A 26,436-nucleotide genomic window follows, 5' to 3' on the forward strand; every position below is an offset into this window, starting at 1 on the left:
ATGGAGCAGCATACAAGGCATATAATACTATGGAGCATCTTATGGGGGCCATCAACCATAATGGAGCAGCATACAAGGCATATAATACTATGGAGCATCCTATGGGGGCCATCAACCATAATGGAGCAGCATATGAGGCATATAATACTATGGAGCATCTTCTGGGGGCCATCAACCATAATGGATCAGCATACAGGGCATATAATACTATGGAGCATCTTATGGGGGCCATCAACCATAATGGAGCAGCATATGAAGCATATACTATGGAGCATCTTATGGGGGCCATCAACCATAATGGAGCAGCATATGAGGCATATACTATGGAGCATCTTATAGGGGCCATCAACCGTAATGGAGCAGCGTATGGGGCATATGGATGGGAGCAGCAAATTACAGAACGGCGCAGGATGGGAGCAGCACATTTCAGAACTGTGGCGCAGGATGGGAGCAGCACAGGACAGAATAGAGCAGCACATGACAGAATAGGGCAGCACATGACAAAACGGGGGGTACAGGATGGCAGCAGCACATGACAGAATGGGGGTGCAGGATGGAAGCAGCACATGACAGAACGGGGGTGCAGTATGGAAGCAGCACATGACAGAACGGGGGCACAGGATGGGAGCAGCACATGACAGGATGGGGCGCAGGATGGGAGCAGCAAATGACAGAATGGAGGCGCAGGATGGGAGCAGCACATGACAGAATGGGGCCACAGGATGGTAGCAGCACATGACAGAACTGGGGCGTAGGATGGGAGCAGTACATGTCAGAATGGGGGCTCAAGATGGGAGCAGCGCATGACAGCATGGGGGCACAGGATGGGAGCAGCACATGACAGAATGGGGGGTAGGATGGGAGCAGCACATGACAGAATGGGGGCTCAGGATGGGAGCAGCACATGACAGAATGGGGGCGCAGGATGGGAGCAGCACTTGACAGAATGGGGGCGCAGGATGGGAGCAGCACTTGACAGCACGGGGGAGCAGGATGGCAGCAGCACATGACAGCATGGGAGCAGCACATGACAGGATGGGGGCACAAGATAGGAGCAGCAAATGGCAGGATAAGGGCACAGGATGGGAGCAGCACGTGACTGGATGGGGACGCAGGATGAGAGCAGCACATGAAAGGATGGGGCGCAGGATGGGAGCAGCACATAACCAAAATGGAGGCGCAGCATGGGAGCAGCACATGACAACATGTGGGTGCAGGATGCAAGCACTACATGACAGGATGAGGGCGCAGGATGGGAGCAGCACATGACAGAATGGGGGTGCAGGATGGGAGCACCACATGACAGCATGGGGGCGCAGGATGGGAGCACATGACAGGATGAGGGCTCAGGAAGATAGTAGCACATAACAGGATGGGGGCGCATGATGGTAGCAGCACATGACAGGATTGGGGTGGAGTATGGGAGCACCACATGACAGGATTGGGGTACAGGATGGGACCACCACATGACAGGATTGGGGTACAGGATGGAAGCATGTGACAGGATGAGTGCTCAGGAAGACAGTAGCACATCACAAGATGGAGGCACACAAAACAGGATGGGGGCTGCACATGACAGGATGGGGGCACAAGATGGTAGCAGCACATGACAAGATTAGGGCGCAGGATGGAAGCAACACATACCAGGATGGAGACCATATACCAATATAAATGCTCGCCACCCAGGTGTAGAACGGGTTCAATAGCTAGTACTAACATAACGATACTAGGTAAAGTGCACAATAGGAGATATAGGTACAAATACATATTATAGCAAAAAGCTAAAGTGACTATAGTGCAACATATGTATAGAGCAACAGTACATTAATATTACAACATGTATACGTGAAGACAATTAATTAAGGATCATAGCACATCTTGAAAAGACATCCTTTTCTTTTTGTGGGGGCAGCTGAGTAGTCTGGTAAACTTCCATAGTAACCGTAACACAGCCATCAAGAGCGGAGTCAAACATGCAGTTGTATACCAGTATACCCTGCTGGTACTTTTTACCATCACCCCCGAGAGGTATCGTACCAAGTTCCGAACATTGTGTCGCCAGGGGGTCTCCTATGTAGAATTTGGCAGTCAAATTCGGAGACACTGCAACCGCTGGCTTGACAGTAGGGCTGCCCACTCTGTTGCTGCCCTTCAGGACGTGATCGTGCTTGAGCAACTTATGAAGAAGATGGCCCCAGAAATTCAAGAGTGGGTAGTCAACCGGAAGCCTGACACTTCAGAGCAAGCAGCCCGATTGGCTGATGAATTTACAGCCAACCAACCCTGCTGGAGACCCAATAAACCCACCAATCCAAGAAGACCCTTCAACCCAAGTTTTGACTGACAACCAGGACCAAGGGTTACCAGCAGTACCCATGAGTTGCCCAACCCACGGCGCTGCTATACATGTGGGCGCCTTGGACACATTGCCAAAGACTGTTCCAAGGGCCGGGGCCCCATGCATGGAGCCCGATTGCCAGCTCAGCCGCTCAAAATCTGCCAACATGAGCGAGCAGGGTCTGAGGGGCACTACCCCCAGGATACACCAGCAAAGGATGAAGTTATATACCCTGTTCACACTATATGGCAGGTTGACCACCCTACACCCTACACCTACCCTTCATAGCCACTTCCAGCCAGTCATGATCAGTGATATCAAGGCCCAGGGACCTCAGAACACTGGGTCTTCCATCACCCTAGCCAGCCCAGATATTGTACCAACAGAACACAATTTACCAGGCCGCCAAGGGGCCTTCTCCAGGACTGGGGATCAGCGCTTAGGAAATGGGCGCATTTTTGTGGGCAATTTACCGGCCAATGAATGAGAGAAGGAGCTAGAGGAGTTGTTCCATCAGTGTGGAAGGATCTGTACCATCGAGCTGAAGAATCATGGGGGAGGGGGTGGCACATCATTTGCCTTCATCACCTTCCATGATCCACGGGAGGCGAAAAAAAACTCTGTGAGTGGAAGCAATGGATATGAGTTTTGTTCTCGTTGGTTACGTGTGGAGTTTACTGGTCAAGCAAGAGACCAGGGGGAGGTTATGGAGGACTCTGGTGGAGTCTGGTGGAGTTCGCTAAGAAGCGAACTAAATACAGAGTCCTCGTCTCAGAGCTTCCCCCCTCGGGAAGTTGGCAGGATCTAAAAGATTATATGAGAAAAGCTGGAGATGTCTGCTATGCTGATGTGCACAAGGATGGCACCGGGATTGTGGAATTTGTTTGCAAGGATGAGATGGAATATGCTTTGAGGACACTGGATGATACAAAATTTCATTCTCATGAAGGTGAAACCTCTTAGATTTGTGTCTCTGCTTAAAGACATGTTAACAGATTATCCCCAATAAGGGGAGAAGGATGATTGGAAGCCTATCATGTCTGGTTAATTAAGATGGGGGAGCTATGTGAAGAAACAAGAGTATATCTTAATTACCCAGACAGCTATGTTTTTGCAAACCAATAAGAACTGACTTGTCATCTGTATATTGGCTTGTGGATTTAAGTATTTACGTCTGGTAGGTCAAGAAGACAGACTTGCGAACTGATATACCATTTAACATACTGTGTAAGGCTGTGTGCACATGTAGCATATTTTTCGCGTTTTTTTCGCGGTTTTTCGCTATAAAAACGCTATAAAACCGCAAAAAAATGCTTACATTAAGCATCCTATGTAATAGAATGCATTCCGCATTTTTTGTGCACATGCTGCATTTTTTTCCTGAGCGGAATCGCATTCCAGAAAAAAACGCAACATGTTCATTAAAATTGCGGAATCGCGGCGATTCTGCACCCATAGGAGTGCATTGATCTGCTTACTTCCCGCACGGGGCTGTGCACACCATGCGGGAAGCAAGCAGATCATGTGCGGTTGGTACCCAGGGTGGAGGAGAGGAGACTCTCCTCCACGGACTGGGCACCATATAATTGGTAAAAAATAAAGAATTAAAATAAAAAATAGTCCTATACTCACCCTCTGATGGCCGCCGAAGTGTTCCCGCCTCTCCGGTGCATGATCTCTCTTCCGTTCCTATAGATGATGTGGTTCAGGACCTGTGATGACGTCACTGTCTTGTGATTGGTCGCGTGACCGCTCATGTGACTCACGCGACCAATAACAAGACAGTGACGTCATCGCAGGCCCTTCACTGCACTCCAGCTATAGGAACGGACGCCGCTGAGGTCTGCAGGTGAGTATAACCATGTTTTTTATTTTTTTTATTATTTTTAAACATTCGATCTTTTACTATAGATGCTGCATAGGCTGCATCTATAGTAAAAAGTTGGTCACACTTGTCAAACACTATGTTTGACAAGTGTGACCAACCTGTCAGTCAGTTTTCCAAGCGATGCTACAGATCGCTTGGAAAACTCTAGCATTCTGCAAGCTAATTATGCTTGCAAAACGCTAGTTTTCTGCGGGTATATGCATGCTAATTCTGCAGGAGGCGCAGAATTGCCGCGGAAATTTCCGCGGCAATTCTGCAACGTGTGAACTTAGCCTAAATCTGTAATAGGGACTTGTACATAGTGTGTGTTTATCTTTGTTTATTGATGTGTGCTGATATGCTAATTGTATATTGAAATCAGGAACCAGCTGGGTGACTTCTAAAGCAGAGAGGGAAAGACTGTGCAAATAGATTGAATGGTGAACTAGTGCTACATGATCACATCACCATTGTTTACCTTATCTTGATGTTGGACTGAAGGACATTGGGTAATTCTAAAAATAGCTTACATACTTTGGGTATGAAAAGACTCATAGTTAACATAATTGGAGCTGAAGTAACACAGAGCTACCAGCCGGACTCTCTTCCGGATCTCAGCTGAGGGTACATCAGACCCAGCTGCCAGAACTCAGGACTGCTCTCGGATATCTCCCTACACTTGTCGTTACCTCCTCTCTGCCTGTGTACCACTGATGGAGTAGTGACCCTGGGAGGTCTGACGTAACATCTTCCATTATCTTGGCGAGTCAGAGGTAGGGTGAGGCCCTGTAATGTGCACCATCTTGGGGTAATTGTTGAGATTCTTCTGTTTGCTATGGTTTGTTGTGGTTCAATAAAGTATTGCCACACTGTTTTACCTTAACTCTGTGTTGTCTATGTAGTGTATTGCCCACCGGGAGATAGAGCAGGCATTCAGTGGTATGATTCCTGGTCCATGCAGTCTTGGTAAAGACAGCCGGGCCAGCGGACGAGAGCACCCACTGACCCCGTTTCTCCACAGAAGTTTTTGCATGTTTATTTCTATTCAATTGTCATTTATTGTATGTTATTCAAATACCGTTGGTGCCATCTATGTGTAGCTAGCAATATGTGCACTTTCATTAGTTTAATCAGCAACTTCTGTGTATACCGAAATGGTCTGATATTTAAGTGCATTACCACCGCATTAGAAACATCACGAATAAGAGTGTCACACACCTGAAACACGTAGCTATTAGTGATGAGCGAGTGTGCTCATTACTCGAGTTTTTCAAACATGCTCGGGTGTTCTCCGAGTATCTTGGGCATGCTCGTAGATTATGTTTGAGTCCCCGCAGCTGCATGATTTGTGGCTGCTAGACCGCCTGAATACATGTGGGAATTCCCTAACAACCCCCACATGTATTCAAGCTGTCTAGCAGCCACAAATCATGCAGCTGCATCGACATAAACTAAATCTCAGCGCACGCCGAAATACTCAGAAACCATCCAAGCCTGCTCGGGAAATTTTGAGTAACGAGTATACTCGCTCATCATTATTAATTATACCCAATATAGAAGATTGCTATAAAACTATTATTACTGTATTGTGAAGCATGAATACGTAAACAGTATAGCATGGCAAAGCATGCAAGTTAGTTGGATATTTTCTTCTTATGTAGAACATATACCCATTATAGTCAATGGTGCTGTTCATGGAAACATTGCCGTTTTTGATCCAAGTCAGGAATCAAACTCACCCATACAAGCCTATGCATCTTTGAAAATGACAGACAATAAAATGATGCCATCTATGTGCAATCCATGGCATGTAGGTGAAGTTTGGCAATTTTTTTTTTTTAATCATATTTACTAATGGATGAAAAGATGATATACTGATGATCACATACTAGAAAAACACAGGAAAAATATATATCTTGGTACCGTGTTAGCCAGTAGATAGAAAAATATTTAGAATTGAGAGTCCTCAGTGGTTGATAACCTTTTAATGGCTAACTCAAAAGATGGTATCAAATTGCAAGCTTTCGAGACTACTCAGGTCTCTTCATCAGGCATAGACTAAAAGTAATTCTGGAGAATCACATATTTATGCACAATTCTAAATATTTTTCTAGAAAAACACAGACATTTAAAAGAGGCCTTAGATTCCAGATTTCCAAAAATATCACCCAGAGACCAGGGTTACATTAACACTCAATATATTAAGAGCTTATAAGCTTGTTTTCTTTTTCCCAAAAATTTTATTAACATTTTATAATAATCAGGATAGGGGGGAAGGAAAATAAAGGGATAGGGATAAGGGAGAAGGAAAACTAAAAGGAATAAGGGAAACAGTGGATTTTCATGCAAGAAAACCTTAAAGATTTATACAAGACAAATCAAATGTATTAGCTAAAATGCATAGCACAACAGCAAACCTACCGTAAAATACTTTGTGGTATTTTCCTAATGAAGAGGTCAGATAGACCTTGAAACGCATTGAATAAACCACCAGAGCTTTTCATTACATCTCAATCTGTATTATTGTGGCACCGCGGACTTCATCCACAAACTATCCTGCACAATGTCTCAGAGTCAGTAAAATGTCATCTGCATAGAGACTTATTTTATATTCTCTAGAATTAGTTTTGATACCTTTTATATCATGGTCATCCCTAATCATCTGAGCAAGAGGTTCAACTGCCAAAGTGAAAAAACAATAATGGGGAAAGGGGGCACCCCTGTCTTGCTCCATTAGAAATTTTAAAAGGGAAAGACGTGATTATTTATATAAATTTTAGCTTTTAAATAGCTCCAGTTCAAGCGATCAAATGCTTTTTCAGCATCCAGAGAGACCACAGAAGAACTAATTTTTTGTGAATTTATTAATTCACTACTACTAACCTCCCTAAACCTGACATTTCCCTCTCCGTGGGTGGCACCATAATAACCCCCCGGCTGCAGGCGTGCTGTGTGGGTGTTACGTTTGACGTGTAGAAAAAGAAGATGTGGATCCAGCTCCAGGGATAAAATGTAGAAACTTTATTAGATCACATTAAAATGCTGCTGAGACATGACCGGCATGGTGGGTAATGGAGAGCAACCAGCACCTGACTGGACGCGTTTCGAGCAACAAGTGTGCCCTTAGTCCTCAGTATGCTGACAGAATCACAGGTTGCAATAAGAATGTTCACAGCAGGTGAGTGCAATTAAAATGGACACGTGATACAGATACAAACGTGATAAACTCAACAAAGTGAACGAATTTAAAACTGCATAACGATAAGGTTGACAGAGATAAATATAAATATAAAGAATGTGCAATTTCACAAAAAGGATGAAAACATCAGAAAAAAAAAAAAAAGCCACAAGATTCGTTAGTAATGGAGCATGATCTCCTTTCTTAGATTTAACCCTAGAGGGGCTCTGGTATTGAGTCTGAAAATCCAATCTCTCCTTCACTTCCCATATACAATCCCTTGCCCGCTCTTGCCGCTTACACCTAAAGAATAGCGCCCTTTTCTCACCATGGAATCAACAAAAACCCTCACTGTTGCCCTGATTCACTCCCCCCTAGACTATTGTAAGGCTCTATTAATTGGCCTCCCCGTTACTCGACTTTCCCCTCTTCAGTCTATCCTTAATGCAGCAGCCAGGGTCATCTACCTGGCTAATTGGTATTCCGATGCAGCCGCGCTTCGCCAGTTGTACACTGGCTGCCCATTCATTATAGGATCCAATTCAAAGTACTTATTCTCACCCACAAAGCTCTTCACAGTGCAGCACCCCGTTACATCTCCTCCCTTATTTCTGTCTATCAACCTAGCCAACTGCTGCGCTCTGCAAATGACTTCCAACTAACCTTTGCACTAATCCATACCTCCCACTTCCATCTCCAAGACTTCTCCCGCGCTGCACTATTCCTCTGGAATGCTCTACCCCAAGAAATTAGGACCATTCACAATTTGCATAGTTTTAGGCGCTCCCTCAAAACATATTTCTTCATAGCGGCCTATCACATTCCCTAATAAAAGTCATTTTATGTGTAAGGGCACGTGTGTAGCCCAATTCACTATGTCCATCTATCCTCCACCCCCTGAAGATGGCTAGATCATCATTGTAAATACATAATTGTAAATAAGCTCCTGTACTTTGTATCTTGCCAACCTCATTGTAGATTGCAAGCTCTCACGAGCAGGGTCATCTTATTGTGCTTTAATTATTATATTGTCAACGTTGCTACTAGGGTTGAGCGAGACGGATAGAACAATTTCAAAAGTCGCCGACTTTTGTCAAAGTCGGGTTTCGTGAAACCCGACCCGATCCCAGTGTGGAATCGGCCACGCGGTCGGCGACCTTCTCGCCAAAGTCGCGTTTCATATGATGCTTTCAGCGCCTTTTCTCAGCCAATGAAGGTGGACGCAGAGTGTGGGCAGCGTGATGACATAGGTCTCGGTCCCCACCATCTTAGAGAAGGGCATGGCAGTGATTGGCTTGCTTTCTGCGGCATCACAGGGGCTATAAAGGGGCGTTCCCGCCGACCGTTATCTTACTGCTGCCGATCTGAGCATAGGGAGAGGTTGCTGCCGCTTCGTCAGAAGCAGGGATAGCGTTAGGCAGGGTAAATTAACCCCCAAAACCGCTTGTGCTGTAGCGATTTCCACTGTCCAACACCACCTTTTCTTTGCAGGGACAGTGGAGGCTAGATTTTTCTTAATCAGCTCTGTAGCTTATAGGGCTGCCCTAGAAGGCTCCCTGGTAGCTGCGTTGCTGTGTGTACGCCGCTGTGCAAACCAACTGCTTTTTTCAAAGCACAAATCCTGCTGCTCCTTCCTTTCTGCACAGCTATCTTGTTTGTTTGCCCACACTTTTTGTGTGCAGCCGTCCCTTTAATTGCTGCTTGCCATACTTTTCTGAGATTATTTTTTTTTTAAATATATCTTCAAGCCACTGTCTGCCCCTGAAACTGTGAAGTGTAAAACAGTGGGCCTGTATTTTTCTGCACTGTCCCACACCGAAAAAGGGAGATTTATATTGCCAATCAGTGCATCTGCACCAGTTCCTGTCTGTGGTATCTCTGTCAGTCATTTTGTGCCACAGAAACTATACTGTAATATAGTGGGCCTCATTTATTCACTAGTCTCCCAAAGAAAATTCATTAAAATAAAGGGAGAATAATCTTGCCAAATCTGTGCATCTGTGCCAGTCGTGTCTGTGGTTGCTCTGTCAGACATTTTGTGCCACAGAAACAATACTGTCATACATTGGGACTGATTTATTCACTTGTCTCCCATATAATAAAAATAAAGGGAGAATAATATTGCCAAATCTGTGCATCTGTGCCAGTGGTGTCTGTGGTTGCTCTGTCAGACATTTTGTGCCACAGAAACAATACTGTCATACATTGGGCCTGATTTATTCACTTGTCTCCCATATAATAAAAATAAAGGGAGAATAATATTGCCAAATCTGTGCATCTGTGCCAGTGGTGTCTGTGGTTGCTCTGTCAGACATTTTGTGCCACAGAAACAATACTGTCATACATTGGGCCTGATTTATTCACTTTTCTCCCATATAATAAAAATAAAGGGAGAATAATATTGCCAAATCTGTGCATCTGTGCCAGTGGTGTCTGTGGTTGCTCTGTCAGACATTTTGTGCCACAGAAACAATACTGTCATACATTGGGCCTGATTTATTCACTTGTCTCCCATATAATAACAATAAAAATAAAGGGAGAATAATATTGCCAAATCTGTGCATCTGTGCCAGCCGTGTCTGTGGTTGCTCTGTCAGACATTTTGTGCCACAGAAACTATGCTGTCGTACATTGGGCCTGATTTATTCACTTCTCTCCCATATAATAACAATAAAAATAAAGGGAGAATAATATTGCCAAATCTGTGCATCTGTGCCAGTCGTGTCTGTGGTATCTCTGTCAGTCATTTTCAGCCACAGAAACTACACTGTCATACAGTGGGCCTGATTTGTTCAGCACTCACACTCACAAAAAAAGGTAGATTTATATTCACAACAAGGTAACATACACCTTCTACCTTGTTTTTCTGTACCATATAACGGTTGTTAGTTTGGTTACATTTTCCCAAGAATGAGGAAGGCTGGTGGAAGAGGTCGTGGCCATGGGCAGTCATTGCCATCTGGTAATGCTGATGGTGGTGGTGGTGCTGGTGGAGCATCGGGTGGTAGAGGGAAAATCAAAATAGCACCTAAGTCTCAAGTTGTTGAGCCAGCGTCATCGTCCGGCTACACAAGGCCTCGAAGGCTACCTTTTCTTGGAGTTGGAAAACCGCTGTTAAAGCCGGAGCAGCAGGAAAAAGTTTTGGCTTTCCTTGCTGACTCTGCCTCTAGCTCTTTCGCCTCCTCTTCGGATAGTTCAAAACTGAAAAGTAGCCAGTTGTCGGTGGCTGCTTCCGGTCACGAACAAGTTGATTCCTTGTGTCCTTCCCTCAAAACAACAGTGAAGGATGCGTCAGGTGACACAACAGTTTACTTCATGGAGCTCTTTACACATACCGTGCCTGGGTTAGAAAGGGAAATAGTTAACAGCCCACTAGAAGATGATTCGGACATGGAGTGCACTGATGCACAGCCACAGCTAGATTGTCATGCTGTTCCATCGACTCACATCACTACATTGCCCTCGCAGTGTACTGAGCCAGAAACTGACCCTGATGAGACGATGGTCCCCATTCCCGAACGTTATAGCACCTTACACGGTGACACAGAGATAGGTGAACATGAGATTGAAGAGGAGGTGATAGATGACCCAGTTGTTGACCCAGATTGGCAGCCATCGAGGGAAGAGGGTGCCGCTGGCAGTAGCTCAGAAGCGGAGGAGGAGGATCAGCAGCAGCCATCTACATCACATTTGCATTCATCTGGCAGGCCCGTCTCTGGCCAAAAAAGTTTGGCAAAACCAAAACCATTTTTCGGACAGCGTGGCCATCCGGTTAAAGTAGCACAGTGTGCAATGCCTGAAAAGGTATTCAATAGTAGGAAGAGTGCAGTCTGGCAATTTTTTAACCAAGATCCGAATGATCAGTGCAAGGTGATCTGTAAGAAATGCTACAGGACTAGTGTTGAGCGATACCTTCCGATATCGGAAAGTATCGGTATCGGAAAGTATCGGCCGATAACGTCAAAGTATCGGATCTAATCCGATACCGATACCCGATCCCAATGCAAGTCAATGGGACGAAAATATCGGAATTAAAATAAACCCTTTCTTTCCTTGTAGGTTCATTCTACATGAAGGAAAACAACTAAGAATAATGTAGGATGTATTGGGGGAGTGTTGTGAATTCGCTTTTTGCTCCCTCTAGTGGTTACTAGTTTTTGGACTCTGGTTTTTCTGTCATCCCTTTTATCCGCACCTGGGTCGTTAGTTAGGGGTGTTGCTATATAAGCTCCTTGGACCTTCAGTTCTATGCCTGGCAACGTAGTTATCAGAGCTAGTCTGCTGTGCTCTTGTCTACTGATCCTGGTTCCAGTTATATCAGCTAAGTCTGCCTTTTGCTTTTGCTATTTGTTTTGGTTTTTGTATTTTTGTCCAGCTTGTTCCATATCTATATCCTGACCTTTGCTGGAAGCTCTAGGGGGGCTGGTGTTCTCCCCCCGGACCGTTAGACGGTTCGGGGGTTCTTGAATTTCCAGTGTGGATTTTGATAGGGTTTTTGTTGACCATATAAGTTACCTTTCTTTATTCTGCTATCAGTAAGCGGGCCTCTCTGTGCTAAACCTGGTTCATTTCTGTGTTTGTCATTTCCTCTTACCTCACCGTTATTATTTGTGGGGGGCTTCTATCCAGCTTTGGGGTTCCCTTCTCTGGAGGCAAGAAAGGTCTTTTATTTTCCTCTACTAGGGGTAGCTAGATTCTCCGGCTGGCGCGTGTCATCTAGAACCAACGTAGGAATGATCCCCGGCTACTTCTAGTGTTGGCGTTAGGAGTAGATATATGGTCAACCCAGTTACCACTGCCCTATGAGCTGGATTTTTGTATTCTGCAGACTTCCACGTTCCTCTGAGACCCTCGCCATTGGGGTCATAACAGTTTGCCAGGCCAGTATTAAATGTTTAATGCATTGCAGAAGAGGGATTATAAGAAAGAAGATCTGAGTTTTTTTTTTTTTTTTTTCTTTCTCCTTCCCCTTTACCTCAGAGTGGCTATGCTTGCTGCAGACATGAATGTCCAGACCTTGATTACAAGTGTGGACCAGCTGGCTACTCGTGTGCAGGGCATACAAGACTATGTTATCAGAAATCCTAGGTCAGAACCTAAAATACCGATTCCTGAACTGTTTTCCGGAGACAGGTTTAAGTTTAGGAATTTCGTGAATAATTGTAAATTGTTTTTGTCCCTGAGACCCTGTTCATCTGGAGACTCTGCTCAGCAAGTGAAAATTGTTATTTCGTTCTTACGGGGCGACCCTCAGGATTGGGCTTTTTCGCTGGCGCCAGGAGATCCGGCATTGGCTGATATTGATGCGTTTTTTCTGGCGCTCGGTTTACTTTATGAGGAACCCAATCTTGAGATTCAGGCAGAAAAGGCCTTGCTGGCTATGTCTCAGGGGCAGGACGAGGCTGAAGTGTATTGCCAAAAATTTCGGAAATGGTCCGTGCTGACACATTGGAACAAGTGTGCACTGGCCGCTAATTTCAGAAATGGCCTTTCTGAAGCCATTAAGAATGTTATGGTGGGTTTTCCCATTCCCACAGGTCTGAATGATACTATGGCACTGGCTATTCAAATTGACCGGCGGTTGCGGGAGCGCAAAACCGCAAATTCCCTCATGGTGTTGTCTGAACAGACACCTAATTCTGTGCAATGTGATAGAAAAACCGCAAATTCCCTCATGGTGTTGTCTGAACAGACACCTGATTTAATGCAATGTGATAGAATCCTGACTAGAAATGAGCGGAAAATTCATAGACGCCGGAATGGCTTGTGCTACTACTGTGGTGATTCTACACATGTTATCTCAGCATGCTCTAAACGTATAGCTAAGGTTGTTAGTCCTGTCACCGTTGGTAATTTGCAACCTAAATTTATTCTGTCTGTAACTTTGATTTGCTCACTGTCGTCTTATCCTGTCATGGCGTTTGTAGATTCAGGTGCTGCCCTGAGTCTTATGGATCTGTCATTTGCTAAGCACTGTGGTTTTACTCTTGAACCATTAGAAAATCCTATTCCTCTTAGGGGAATTGATGCTACGCCATTGGCAGCAAATAAACCGCAGTATTGGACACAGGTTACCATGTGCATGACTCCTGAACACCGCGAGGTGATACGTTTCCTGGTTTTACATAAAATGCATGATTTGGTTGTTTTAGGGCTGCCATGGTTACAGACCCATAATCCAGTCCTGGACTGGAAGGCTATGTCAGTCTCAAGTTGGGGCTGTCGTGGTATTCATGGGGATTCCCTGCCTGTGTCTATTGCTTCTTCTACGCCTTCGGAAGTTCCGGAGTATTTGTCTGATTATCAGGATGTCTTCAATGAGTCTGAGTCCAGTGCACTGCCTCCTCATAGGGACTGTGACTGTGCTATAGATTTGATCCCAGGCAGTAAATTTCCTAAGGGAAGACTGTTTAATCTGTCGGTACCTGAACATACCGCTATGCGTTCATATATCAAGGAGTCTCTGGAGAAAGGACATATTCGTCCGTCTTCTTCCCCTCTTGGTGCTGGATTCTTTTTTGTGGCAAAAAAGGACGGATCTTTGAGACCTTGTATTGATTATCGGCTTTTAAATAAGATCACTGTCAAATTTCAGTATCCTTTACCGCTGTTGTCTGACTTGTTTGCCCGGATTAAAGGTGCCAAGTGGTTCACCAAGATAGACCTTCGTGGTGCGTACAACCTTGTGCGCATTAAGCAAGGTGATGAATGGAAAACCGCATTCAATACGCCCGAAGGTCATTTTGAGTACTTGGTGATGCCTTTTGGGCTCTCCAATGCGCCTTCAGTTTTTCAGTCCTTTATGCATGACATTTTCCGGAAGTATCTGGATAAATTTTTGATTGTTTATCTGGATGATATTTTGGTTTTTTCTGATAATTGGGACTCGCATGTGGAGCAGGTCAGGTTGGTCTTTAAAATTTTGCGTGAAAATTCTTTGTTTGTCAAGGGCTCAAAGTGTCTCTTTGGTGTACAGAAGGTTCCCTTTTTGGGGTTCATTTTTTCCCCTTCTGCTGTGGAGATGGACCCAGTCAAGGTCCGAGCTATTCTTGATTGGACTCAGCCCTCGTCAGTTAAGAGTCTTCAGAAGTTCTTGGGTTTCGCTAACTTCTACCGTCGTTTTATCGCTAATTTTTCTAGCATTGTGAAACCTTTGACGGATATGACCAAGAAGGGCTCCGATGTAGCTAACTGGGCTCCTGCTGCCGTGGAGGCTTTCCAGGAGTTGAAACGCCGGTTTACTTCGGCGCCTGTTTTGTGCCAGCCCGATGTCTCACTTCCCTTTCAGGTTGAGGTGGATGCTTCAGAGATTGGAGCAGGGGCCGTTTTGTCGCAGAGAGGCCCTGGTTGCTCTGTTATGAAACCTTGTGCCTTTTTCTCTAGGAAGTTTTCGCCTGCCGAGCGAAATTATGATGTGGGCAATTGGGAGTTGTTGGCCATGAAATGGGCATTTGAGGAGTGGCGTCATTGGCTCGAGGGTGCTAAGCATCGTGTGGTGGTCTTGACTGATCACAAAAATCTGATGTATCTCGAGTCTGCTAAACGCCTTAATCCGAGACAGGCCCGCTGGTCATTGTTTTTCTCCCGCTTTGATTTTGTTGTCTCGTATTTACCAGGTTCAAAGAATGTGAAGGCCGATGCTCTTTCTAGGAGCTTTGTGCCTGATGCTCCTGGAGTCGCTGATCCTGTTGGTATTCTTAAAGATGGAGTTATTTTGTCAGCTATTTCTCCTGATCTGCGACGTGTGTTGCAGAGATTTCAGGCTGATAGGCCTGAGTCTTGTCCACCTGACAGACTGTTTGTCCCGGATAGGTGGACCAGCAGAGTCATTTCCGAGGTTCACTCCTCGGTGTTGGCAGGTCACCCGGGAATTTTTGGCACCAGAGATCTGGTGGCCAGGTCCTTTTGGTGGCCTTCCTTGTCAAGGGATGTGCGGTCATTTGTGCAGTCCTGTGGGACTTGTGCTCGAGCTAAGCCTTGCTGTTCTCGTGCCAGCGGTTTGCTCTTGCCCTTGCCTGTTCCGAAGAGACCTTGGACACATATCTCCATGGATTTCATTTCTGATCTTCCGCTATCTCAGGGCATGTCCGTTATCTGGGTGATATGTGATCGCTTCTCCAAGATGGTCCATTTGGTTCCTTTGCCTAAGCTGCCTTCCTCTTCCGATCTGGTTCCTGTGTTTTTCCAGAACGTGGTTCGTTTGCACGGCATCCCTGAGAATATTGTGTCAGACAGAGGATCCCAGTTCGTTTCCAGGTTCTGGCGATCCTTTTGTGGTAGGATGGGCATTGATTTGTCGTTTTCGTCTGCTTTCCATCCTCAGACTAATGGACAGACGGAGCGAACCAATCAGACTTTGGAGGCTTATTTGAGGTGTTTTGTCTCTGCTGATCAGGACGATTGGGTGACATTCTTGCCGTTGGCTGAGTTTGCCCTTAATAATCGGGCTAGTTCCGCCACCTTGGTTTCGCCTTTTTTCTGCAACTCTGGTTTCCATCCTCGCTTTTCTTCGGGTCATGTGGAGCCTTCTGACTGTCCTGGGGTGGATTCTGTGGTGGATAGGTTGCAGCGGATCTGGAATCATGTGGTGGACAACTTGAAGTTGTCACAGGAGAGGGCTCAGCGCTTTGCCAACCGCCGCCGCGGTGTGGGTCCCCGACTACGCGTTGGGGATTTGGTATGGCTTTCTTCCCGCTTTGTTCCTATGAAGGTCTCCTCTCCCAAATTTAAACCTCGTTTTATTGGGCCTTACAAGATATTGGAAATCCTTAATCCTGTGTCTTTTCGTCTGGATCTTCCTGTGTCATTTGCTATTCACAATGTATTTCATAGGTCCTTGTTGCGGCGGTACATTGTGCCTGTAGTTCCTTCTGCTGAGCCTCCTGCTCCGGTGTTGGTTGAGGGCGAGTTGGAGTACGTGGTGGAGAAGATCTTGGATTCTCGCCTCTCCAGGCGGAGGCTTCAGTACCTGGTCAAGTGGAAGGGCTATGGTCAGGAGGATAATTCCTGGGTGGTCGCCTCTGATGTTCATGCGGCCGATTTAGTTCGTGCCTTTCATGCCGCTCATCCTGATCGCCCTGGTGGTCGTGGTGAGGGTTCGGTGACCCCTCACTAAGGGGGGGGTACTGTTGTGAATTCGCTTTTTGCTCCCTCTAGTGGTTACTAGTTTTTGGACTCTGGTTTTTCTGTCATCCCTTTTATCCGCACCTGGGTCGTTAGTTAGGGGTGTTGCTATATAAGCTCCTTGGACCTTCAGTTCTATGCCTGGCAACGTAGTTATCAGAGCTAGTCTGCTGTGCTCTTGTCTACTGATCCTGGTTCCAGTTATATCAGCTAAGTCTGCCTTTTGCTTTTGCTATTTGTTTTGGTTTTTGTATTTTTGTCCAGCTTGTTCCATATCTATATCCTGACCTTTGCTGGAAGCTCTAGGGGGGCTGGTGTTCTCCCCCCGGACCGTTAGACGGTTCGGGGGTTCTTGAATTTCCAGTGTGGATTTTGATAGGGTTTTTGTTGACCATATAAGTTACCTTTCTTTATTCTGCTATCAGTAAGCGGGCCTTTCTGTGCTAAACCTGGTTCATTTCTGTGTTTGTCATTTCCTCTTACCTCACCGTTATTATTTGTGGGGGGCTTCTATCCAGCTTTGGGGTTCCCTTCTCTGGAGGCAAGAAAGGTCTTTTATTTTCCTCTACTAGGGGTAGCTAGATTCTCCGGCTGGCGCGTGTCATCTAGAACCAACGTAGGAATGATCCCCGGCTACTTCTAGTGTTGGCGTTAGGAGTAGATATATGGTCAACCCAGTTACCACTGCCCTATGAGCTGGATTTTTGTATTCTGCAGACTTCCACGTTCCTCTGAGACCCTCGCCATTGGGGTCATAACAGGGGAGGTGGCGGAGTCATTAAAGGCACAGAGGTTTATCCCAATCAAATAGAATAGCAGGATTTTGGGTTTTTTTATGACGTTCGGCGTTAGAAAGATCTTGACTATGTTATTTTTTATTTTTATTTTGTCAGATATTGATGTTTCACTACTTCCACGCCCTTCACCTTCTTTTTTACTTCTCCCACACTTTGTTCTTCATTATCCTCATCATCAGCTTCTTTGACATCAACTATCTTCACCTTATTCATCTTCTTCATCTTCTACCTATAATTTTTTTTTTTTTACATTGTTCATATTCTTTTTATTTAACTATTATCTTCTTCATATTCAACTTCTTCATCATATTCTTATTTGTGACAGGCATTCTCGTAGTTGTTATCTATAAAAGTTTGAAGATTACACCTTCCGTTCTGCCTGTCACAAAAGAGTTACATTTGTCCGCGTTCAGTTTGGCCTGCAGCATCAGGCTTTATCCAGGGGCACCACGAGGAGGAACGGACTCACCCCCATACACTGCTTAGTCTTCTTCTGCTTATAATTTAGATAATATCTTTTGCTCTGATATTTAGTGTTATGCTTAATGTTCTTCTGCTCTTTGTACTGCAGCCTCTTGTTCTTCTGCTTCTCGGTCTCCCATGTCGTCGTCGCCTCCAGGGTCATCGTCTCCAGGGTCGTCGTCTCCGGGGTCGTCGTCATCGGGGTGGTCTTCAGGGTCATCGTCTCCAGGGTCGTCGTCATCTCAGTGGTTGTCGTCTCTGGTGTCGTCGTCATCTTAGGGGTGGTCTTCTGGGTCGTCGTCTTTAGAGTCTTGAACTTGGAAATGTAGCAGAAGGTACAAGAAGGCTGAGAAAAAGCCGAGAAACAGCTGATGGAACTGGAACTCGGATGGCTACCCGAAGGTCCAAGAGCCAATGGAACTACAGAGGACAAGCTGACGTTACTGGAACCCGGTTACTAAGCAGGAGGTACCCGTGCCTGAAAGCACTACCAAGGACCACCTGACGTTGGTGGAACTCGGATACCCAGAGGGAGGCACCTAAGCCAAAGGCTCTGCCCAGAACCAGCTGACGGTACTGGAACCAGGATGGGGAGCAGAAGGTACAAGAGCAAAAGACACTGCCGAGAACCAGCTGATGGTACTGGAACCCGGATGGGTAGCCGAAGGTCCAAGAGCCAATGGAACTACCGAGGACCAGCTGACGTTACTGGAACCCGGTTACTAAGCAGGAGGTACCCGTGCCTGAAAGCACTACCAAGGACCACCTGACGTTGGTGGAACTCGGATACCCAGAAGGAGGCACCTAAGCCAAAGGCTCTGCCCGGAACCAGCTGACGGTGCTGGAACCAGGATGGGGACCTATTCAAGCTTGTCTTCCTAGAGCCCCAACTAGCGGTGTTGGAGCAAGGGGTCAGCAGGGGGAGCAGAGTGTAGGCTGAAGCCTTCACTGGAGGCATTTGTAGGTCTGTTGTGTCTGCGTGGCGTTTGCAGGACACGTTGCCGGCTACACAGCAGGGGAACAGCTGGCGGTGCTGAACCCCACTGACACATTGGCTGGTGTTTTTCTCTGTGCAGCTAGCAGTACCGGGCACCAACTGGCGGTGTTAGAGCCCAGGGTCAGCAGGAGGAGGAGAGGGAGCAGAGTGTAGGCCGAAGCCTGCACTGGCGGCAGCTTTGTGTCTGCGTGGCTGTTGCAGGACACGTTGCTGGCTACACAGCAGGGGAACAGCTGGCGGTTCTGAACCCCACTGACACATTGGCGAGGTGTTTTTCTCTGTGCAGCCAGCACTTCGGGGCACCAACTGGCGGTGTTAGAGCCCAGGCTCTGCAGGGGGAGCACAGTGTAGGCTGAAGCCTAATTGAACCAATTTTAAAGGTAACCTTTAACCCCCCCCTCAGGTGTTACAAACTAGAAGAGCCACGCCTTATGCAGCAGTAGTGCTGCACAAGTCAAAGGTTGCTCTTTTAATTTTGTTCCTTGCAAAAGCTGAATGAAATACGTACAACATTTTGGCCCTTATACAGTCAATCTGTCTTGGAGGCGGGAGTTCCCTTCGTAATGAGACGCAGCACAGCTGGCAAAAATACCACCTTGGTGCTTGGCGCGGCCTCCTGAGCATCGCATTTTGATGTACATGAGTCTGCGTTGTTGCGTTATCCCTTGGCCATGCGCTGCCCGTCTTCTGACATCATTTCATGTCGGCTGGTGCGGTTCGCGATGCCCATGAATCCCAGCCCCGCAGTGTCTTTACAGTGTTTCACACTGCGGGGCTGGGATTCATGGCCTGGCGCAGTACATAGGTTCGCCTCTCGCTCGTGTCCTTACACCTGCTACAGACTGTGCGGCGTCAGCTGATCCCTTATGGCATGCCACGGCCATGAAGCCGCACAGTCTGAAGAAGGCGGAAGGAGCTGAGTGACAGCCTGGTGAAGATATGCACTGCTCATGCCCGTCAATCACACCCTCGCAGTCAAAATAAATAAGACACCGAGGGGCGTTGTGTCGGGCAGGGCGGCCGCAGAGGCGCAGCCAGCCAAACAATGATGTCAGAAGAAGGGCTGTGCTACCAAGGGGGTCGTTGTGTGTCATTACAAAGGAAAGTCACACCTCAGAGACGTTTTAATGGTCTCAGGGGACACATTGTAGACGTGTTTTGTTCCACGTGTGCAAGGAGAATAAGTTTATGAGCCACCTTGCACACATGCAGCATTACTGCTGTACAAGGTGGCTGTAAAACATACAAACACCTGGGGGAGGGGGGGCAGGTTCCCTTCAATTTCAGTTCTTGTGTCTGCGTGGCTGTTGCAGGACACGATGCCGGCTACACAGCAGGGGAACAGCTGGCGGTGCTGAACCCCACTGACAGAGTGGCGTGTGTTTTGCTCTGTGCAGCCAGCACTTCCGGACAGCAACTAGCGGTGTTGGAGCCCGGGCTCTGCAGGTGGAGCAGAGTGTAGGCCGACGCCTAATTGAACCGATTTTAAAGGTAACCTTTAACCCCCCCTCAGGGGTTGCAAACTACAAGAGCCACAGCTTGGGCAGCAGTAATGCTGCACAAGTCAAAGGTTGCTCTTTTAATTTTGCTCCTTGCACACGCAGAAAGAAACACGTATAACATTTAGGCCCTTAAGCAGTCAAACTGTTTTGGAGGCGTGAGTTCCCTTTGTAATGAGACGCAGCACAGCTGTCAAAAATCCCACCTTGGTGCTGGGCGCGGCCTCCTGAGGGTCGTTATTTGCTGCACAGGAGTCTGCGCTGTCGTGTTATCCCTTGGCCTTGCGCTGTTAGCGCTGCCCATCTTATGACATCATTTAATGTTGGCCGGTGCGGTTCGTGATGACCATGAATCCCAGCCCCGCAGTGTCTTTACATTGTTAAAACACTGCGGGGCTGGGATTCATGGCCTGGCGCAGTACATATGTTCGCCTCTCACACTCGGGTCCTTACACCTGCTTCAGACTGTGCGGTGTCGGCTGATCCCTTGTCGCATGCCACGGCCATGAAGCCGCACAGTCTGAAGAAGGCCGAAGGAGATGAGGGACAGGCGAACATATGCACTGCTCATGCCCATCAATCACACCCTCGCAGTCAAAATAAATAAGACACCGAGGGGCGTTGTGTGGGCCAGGGCGGCCGCAGAGGCGCAGCCAGCCAAACAATGGTGCCAGAAGACGGGCAGCGCTACCAAGGGGGTTGCAGCGTGTAATTACTAAGGAAAGTCACACCTCAGGGACGGTTTAATGGTCACAGAGGACACATTTTAGATGTGTTCAGTTCCACGTGTGCAAGGGGAATAAGTTTCTGAGCCACCTTGCAAACATGCAGCATTACTGCTGTACAAGATGGCTGTGAAACATACAAACACCTGGGGGAGGGGGGACAAGTTCCCTTCAATTTCAGTTCTTGTGTCTACGTGGCTGTTGCAGGACACGATGCCGGCTACACAGCAGGGGAACAGCTGGCGGTGCTGAACCCCACTGACACATTGGCTGGTGTTTTTCTCTTTGCAGCTAGCAGTACCGGGCCCCAACTGGCGGTGTTAGAGCCCAGGGTCAGCAGGAAGAGAGGGAGCAGAGTGTAGGCCGAAGCCTGCACTGGTGGCAGCTTTGTGTCTGCGTGGCTGTTGCAGGACACGTTGCCGGCTACACCGCAGGGGTACAGCTGGCATTGCTGAACCCCACTGACACATTGTCTGGTGTTTTTCTCTGTGCAGCTAGCACATCTGGGCGCCAACTGGCGGTGTTAGAGCCCAGGGTCAGCAGGAGGAGCATAGTGTAGGCCGAAGCCTGCACTGGAGCAAGTTGAAAGGGAACCTTTAACCACCCCCCCCCCCAGGGGTTTGTAGCTGAAAGAGCCATATTGTACAGCACTAATGCTGGAAAAGGTAAACTTAGCTCTTTTAATTATGGTCCTTGCAAACGCTGAACTTGACACTTATGAAATGTGTCCCCTCACACCGTTAAACCGTCCGGTCGGAGGGACTTTCCTTTGTAATGTGACGCAGCAAAGCTGTCATTCTTACCCCCTTGGCGCCGTGCGCCGCCTCCTCAGCGTTGTTTGAATCTGTCCCGGAGCCTGCGCTGTTATGTTAGCCCTTGCCCATGCATACAAACAACGCTGAGGAGGCGGCGCACGGCGCCAAGGGGGTAAGAATGACAGCTGTGCTGCGTCACATGACAAAGGAAAGTCCCTCCGACCGGACGGTTTACCGGTGTGAGGGGACACATTTCATAAGTGTGAAGTTCAGCGTGTGCAAGGAGCACCACAAAAAGAGCCACTTTTTCCTCTTGCATCATTATTACTGCTGCACAAGTTGGCTCTTTCAGTAACAAACGCCTTGGGGGGGGGACAGGTTCCCTTAAATTTAAGTTGTTGTGCCTGCATGGCGGTCGCATGACACGTTGCCGTATACACAGCAGGGGAGCAGCAGGCATTACTGAACCCCACTAACACATTGGCGAGGTGTTTGTCTCTGTGCGGACAGCACTTCTGGACAACAACTAGCGGTGTTGTAGCCCAGGGACAGCAGGAGGAGGAGGTGGAGGAGATAGGAGGGATTGCCACACACACAGCTGGGGAACAGCTGATGTTACTGAACCCCAATAACAGAGGAGCGACTGTTGACTGTGCATACAGCACTACCAGGCAACAACTAGCGGTGTTGGAGCCCAGGGACAGCAGGAGGAGGAGGTGGAAGAGAGAGGAGGGATTGCCACACACACAGCTGGGGAACAGCTGACGTTACTGAACCCCAATAACAGAGGAGCGACTGTTGACTGTGCATACAGCACTACCAGGCAACAACTAGCGGTGTTGGAGCCCAGGGACAGCAGGAGGAGGAGGTGGAGGAGAGAGGAGGGATTGCCACACACACAGCTGGGGAACAGCTGACGTTACTGAACCCCAATAACAGAGGAGCGACTGTTGACTGTGCGTACAGCACTACCAGGCAACAACTAGCGGTGTTGGAGCCCAGGGACAGCAGGAGGAGGAGGTGGAGGAGAGAGGAGGGATTGCCACACACACACAGCTGGGGAACAGCTGACGTTACTGAACCCCAATAACAGAGGAGCGACTGTTGACTGTGCGTACAGCACTACCAGGCAACAACTAGCGGTGTTGGAGCCCAGGGACAGCAGGAGGAGGAGGTGGAGGAGAGAGGAGGGATTGCCACACACACAGCTGGGGAACAGCTGACATTACTGAACCCCAATAACAGAGGAGCGACTGTTGACTGTGTGTACAGCACTACCAGGCAACAACTAGCGGTGTTGGAGCCCAGGGACAGCAGGAGGAGGAGGTGGAGGAGAGAGGAGGGATTGCCACACACACAGCTGGGGAACAGCTGACGTTACTGAACCCCAATAACAGAGGAGCGACTGTTGACTGTGCGTACAGCACTACCAGGCAACAACTAGCGGTGTTGGAGCCCAGGGACAGCAGGAGGAGGAGGTGGAAGAGAGAGGAGGGATTGCCACACACACAGCTGGGGAACAGCTGACGTTACTGAACCCCAATAACAGAGGAGCGACTGTTGACTGTGCATACAGCACTACCAGGCAACAACTAGCGGTGTTGGAGCCCAGGGACAGCAGGAGGAGGAGGTGGAGGAGAGAGGAGGGATTGCCACACACACAGCTGGGGAACAGCTGACGTTACTGAACCCCAATAACAGAGGAGCGACTGTTGACTGTGCGTACAGCACTACCAGGCAACAACTAGCGGTGTTGGAGCCCAGGGACAGCAGGAGGAGGAGGTGGAGGAGAGAGGAGGGATTGCCACACACACAGCTGGGGAACAGCTGACGTTACTGAACCCCAATAACAGAGGAGCGACTGTTGACTGTGCGTACAGCACTACCAGGCAACAACTAGCGGTGTTGGAGCCCAGGGACAGCAGGAGGAGCAGAGGAACACAGTGTAGGCCGAAGCCTGATTGGAGTAAGTTGAAAGGGAACCTTTAACCCCCCCAAGGCATTTGTAGCTGAAAGAGCCAGCTTGTGCAGCACAAAGGATGCAAAAGGAAAAGGTGGCTCTTTTCATTATGCTCCTTGCAAACACAGAACTAAACACTTATAAAATGTGTCCCCTGATACCGTGAGACCGTCCCGGAGGTGGGACTTTCCTTCGTAATATGACGCAGCACAGCTGTCATTCCTACCCCCTTGGCGCCGTGCCCCAGCTCCTCAGCGTTGTTTGATTCCGTCCCGGAGCCTGCGCTGTTATGTTATCCCTTGGCCAGGCACACTTTGCGCTGCCCATCTTCTGACATCATTTGGTGTCAGGCTGGCTGCGCCTGTGCGGCCGCGCTGGCCGAGAGCCCGCCTCGCAGTGTCGTCTAATGTAATCCCACCGCGGGCCTGGGATCCATGGCCATGCGCAGTGCATATCCTCGCCTCTCACTCCCCTCCCTACGGCTTCTTCAGACTGTGCGGCGTCACGGCCGTGGCATGCTATTAGGGATCAGCTGACGGCGCACAGTCTGAAGAAGGCGTAGGGAGATGAGTGAGAGGTGGAGGTTCAGATATGCACTGCGCATGTCCATGGATCTCAGGCCCCCAGTGGGATTAAATCAGAAGACACTGCGAGGCGGGCTCTCGGCCAGCGCGGCTGCACAGGCGCAGTCAGCCTGACACCAAATGATGTCAGAAGATGGGCAGCACTAAGTGTGCCTGGCCAAGGGATAACATAACAGCGCAGGCTCTGGGATGGAATCAAACAACGCTGAGGAGCCGGGGCACGGCGCCACGGGGGTAGGAATGATAGCTGTGCTGCGTCATATTACGAAGGAAAGTCCCACCTCCGGGACGGTCTCACGGTATCAGTGGACACATTTTATAAGTGTTAAATTCTGCATGTGCAAGGAGCTAAACAAAAATAGCTACCTTTTCCTTGTGCAGCATTACTGCTGTACAAGGTGGCTCTTTCAGTAACAAACGCCTTGGGGGGGGGGACAGGTTCCCTTACATTTCAGTTGTTGTGTCAGCGTGGCGGTCGCAAGACACATTGCCGGCTACACAGCTGGGGATCAGCTGACGTTACTGAAACCCAATAACACTGGGTCGTATGTTTTGACTGTGCAGACGGCACTTCTGAGCCTCAACTGGCGGTGTTGGAGCCCAGGAATTTAAGTTCAGGTGGTAGAAAGATGAACACAACAGGAGACCTGGATACTGTAGACAGTCACCTAATTATTTAATCAGGAGGAGGAGTGGCAAATTCCTGCGAGATCCAGGCCTTGTTCATTTTCAGGAAAGTAAGCCGGTCAACGTTATCGGAGGATAGTCGCATGCGACGGTCAGTTAGTACACCACCTGCAGCACTAAAGACGCGTTCCGATAATACACTAGCCGCAGGGTAAGCCAGCACCTCCAATGCATACTGGCTTAGCTCTGGCCATGTATCCAGCTTTGAGACCCAAAACTTGAAAGGGGAAGAGCCGTCTGGGAGTACAGCAAGAGGGCAAGACATGTAATCTGTCACCATCTGACGGAACCGTTGCCTCCTGCTGACTGGAGCCGTCTGTGATGGTGTAGACTTTTGTGGCGGGCACAAAAAACTGTGCCACAGTTGGGCCATACTGGTCTTGCCTTGGGCAGAGGCACTGCTTCTGCTCCCTCTTTGTGCAGAGCCTCCTCCACTGCCTGGACGCACTGAGCTGCTTTGTAATGCACTAGCAGCACTTCTCTCAGTTGGAATGGAGAAGATGATGGAATTCACCAGTGTGTCTTGGTACTCCCGCATTTTTCGCTCCCGGTTCAACGGTGTGATGAGGCTTTCTACGTTGTCCCGGTAGCGAGGATCGAGGAGGGTGAACACCCAATAATCAGACATGTTGAGAATGTGGGCGATGCGGCGGTCATTTCTCAGGCACTGCAGCATGTAATCCACCATGTGCTGCAGACTGCCAACTGGCCAAGAAACGCTGTCCCCTGCTGGAGGCATGATCTCTGCCCGCTCGTCATCACCCCACCCTCGCTGTACACACTGAGTACTGGACAATTGTGTAACTCCCTCCTCTGGACGGATGTCTTCCTCCTCCATTGACTCCTCCTCATCCTCCTCACAAAGTGTCCCCTGCCTACGCGTTTGTGAGGAACCACGTGGCGCTGACTGTCCAGAAGATGATGGAAATGGTGAATCCTCATCCTCCACCTCTTCCACAACATCATCCCTTAGCGCTTGCAGTGATTTTTCAAGCAGGCAGATAAGGGGGACAGTCATGCTGACTAGTGCATCATCTGCACTCGCCATCCGCGTGGAATAATCGAAGGGATGCAAAACCTGGCAGACGTCCTTCATAGTGGCCCACTCTGTGGTTGTGAAGTCTGAACGGCACGGAGTGCGACTTCTTTGCGCCTGATGCAGCTGGTACTCCATTACAGCTTGCTGCTGCTCACACAACCGCTCCAACATATGTAACGTGGAATTCCACCTGGCAGGTAGGTCACATATGATGCAATGTTCCGGCAGGCGGTGTCGGCGCTGCAGAGCCGCAATGCGCGATTTTGCCGTGCTGGAACGCCGCAAGTGAGCACACTCTAGGCGGACCTTGTGCAGCAGTGCATCAAGATCTGGATAGTCCCTCAAAAAACTCTGCACGACCAAATTGAGCACATGTGCCAGACATGGGATGTGAGTGAGGTTGTCGAGGCCCAGAGCTGCCACCA

The 26,436-nt window shown here is 48.3% G+C and overlaps 1 protein-coding gene and 1 pseudogene across 1 annotated transcript in view; both read left to right on the forward strand.

Annotated features, from left to right (window-relative positions):
• The window catches only part of SLC6A19 (solute carrier family 6 member 19), a 752,476-nt gene that overhangs the window by 518,995 nt on the left and 207,045 nt on the right, over window positions 1–26,436 (forward strand). The window lies entirely within an intron of this gene.
• On the forward strand, window positions 2,532–3,395 carry LOC143782246 (serine/arginine-rich splicing factor 9 pseudogene; annotated as a pseudogene).

The sequence above is a fragment of the Ranitomeya variabilis genome, chromosome 6, assembly GCF_051348905.1.
Source record: "Ranitomeya variabilis isolate aRanVar5 chromosome 6, aRanVar5.hap1, whole genome shotgun sequence".
Taxonomy (NCBI): domain Eukaryota; kingdom Metazoa; phylum Chordata; class Amphibia; order Anura; family Dendrobatidae; genus Ranitomeya; species Ranitomeya variabilis.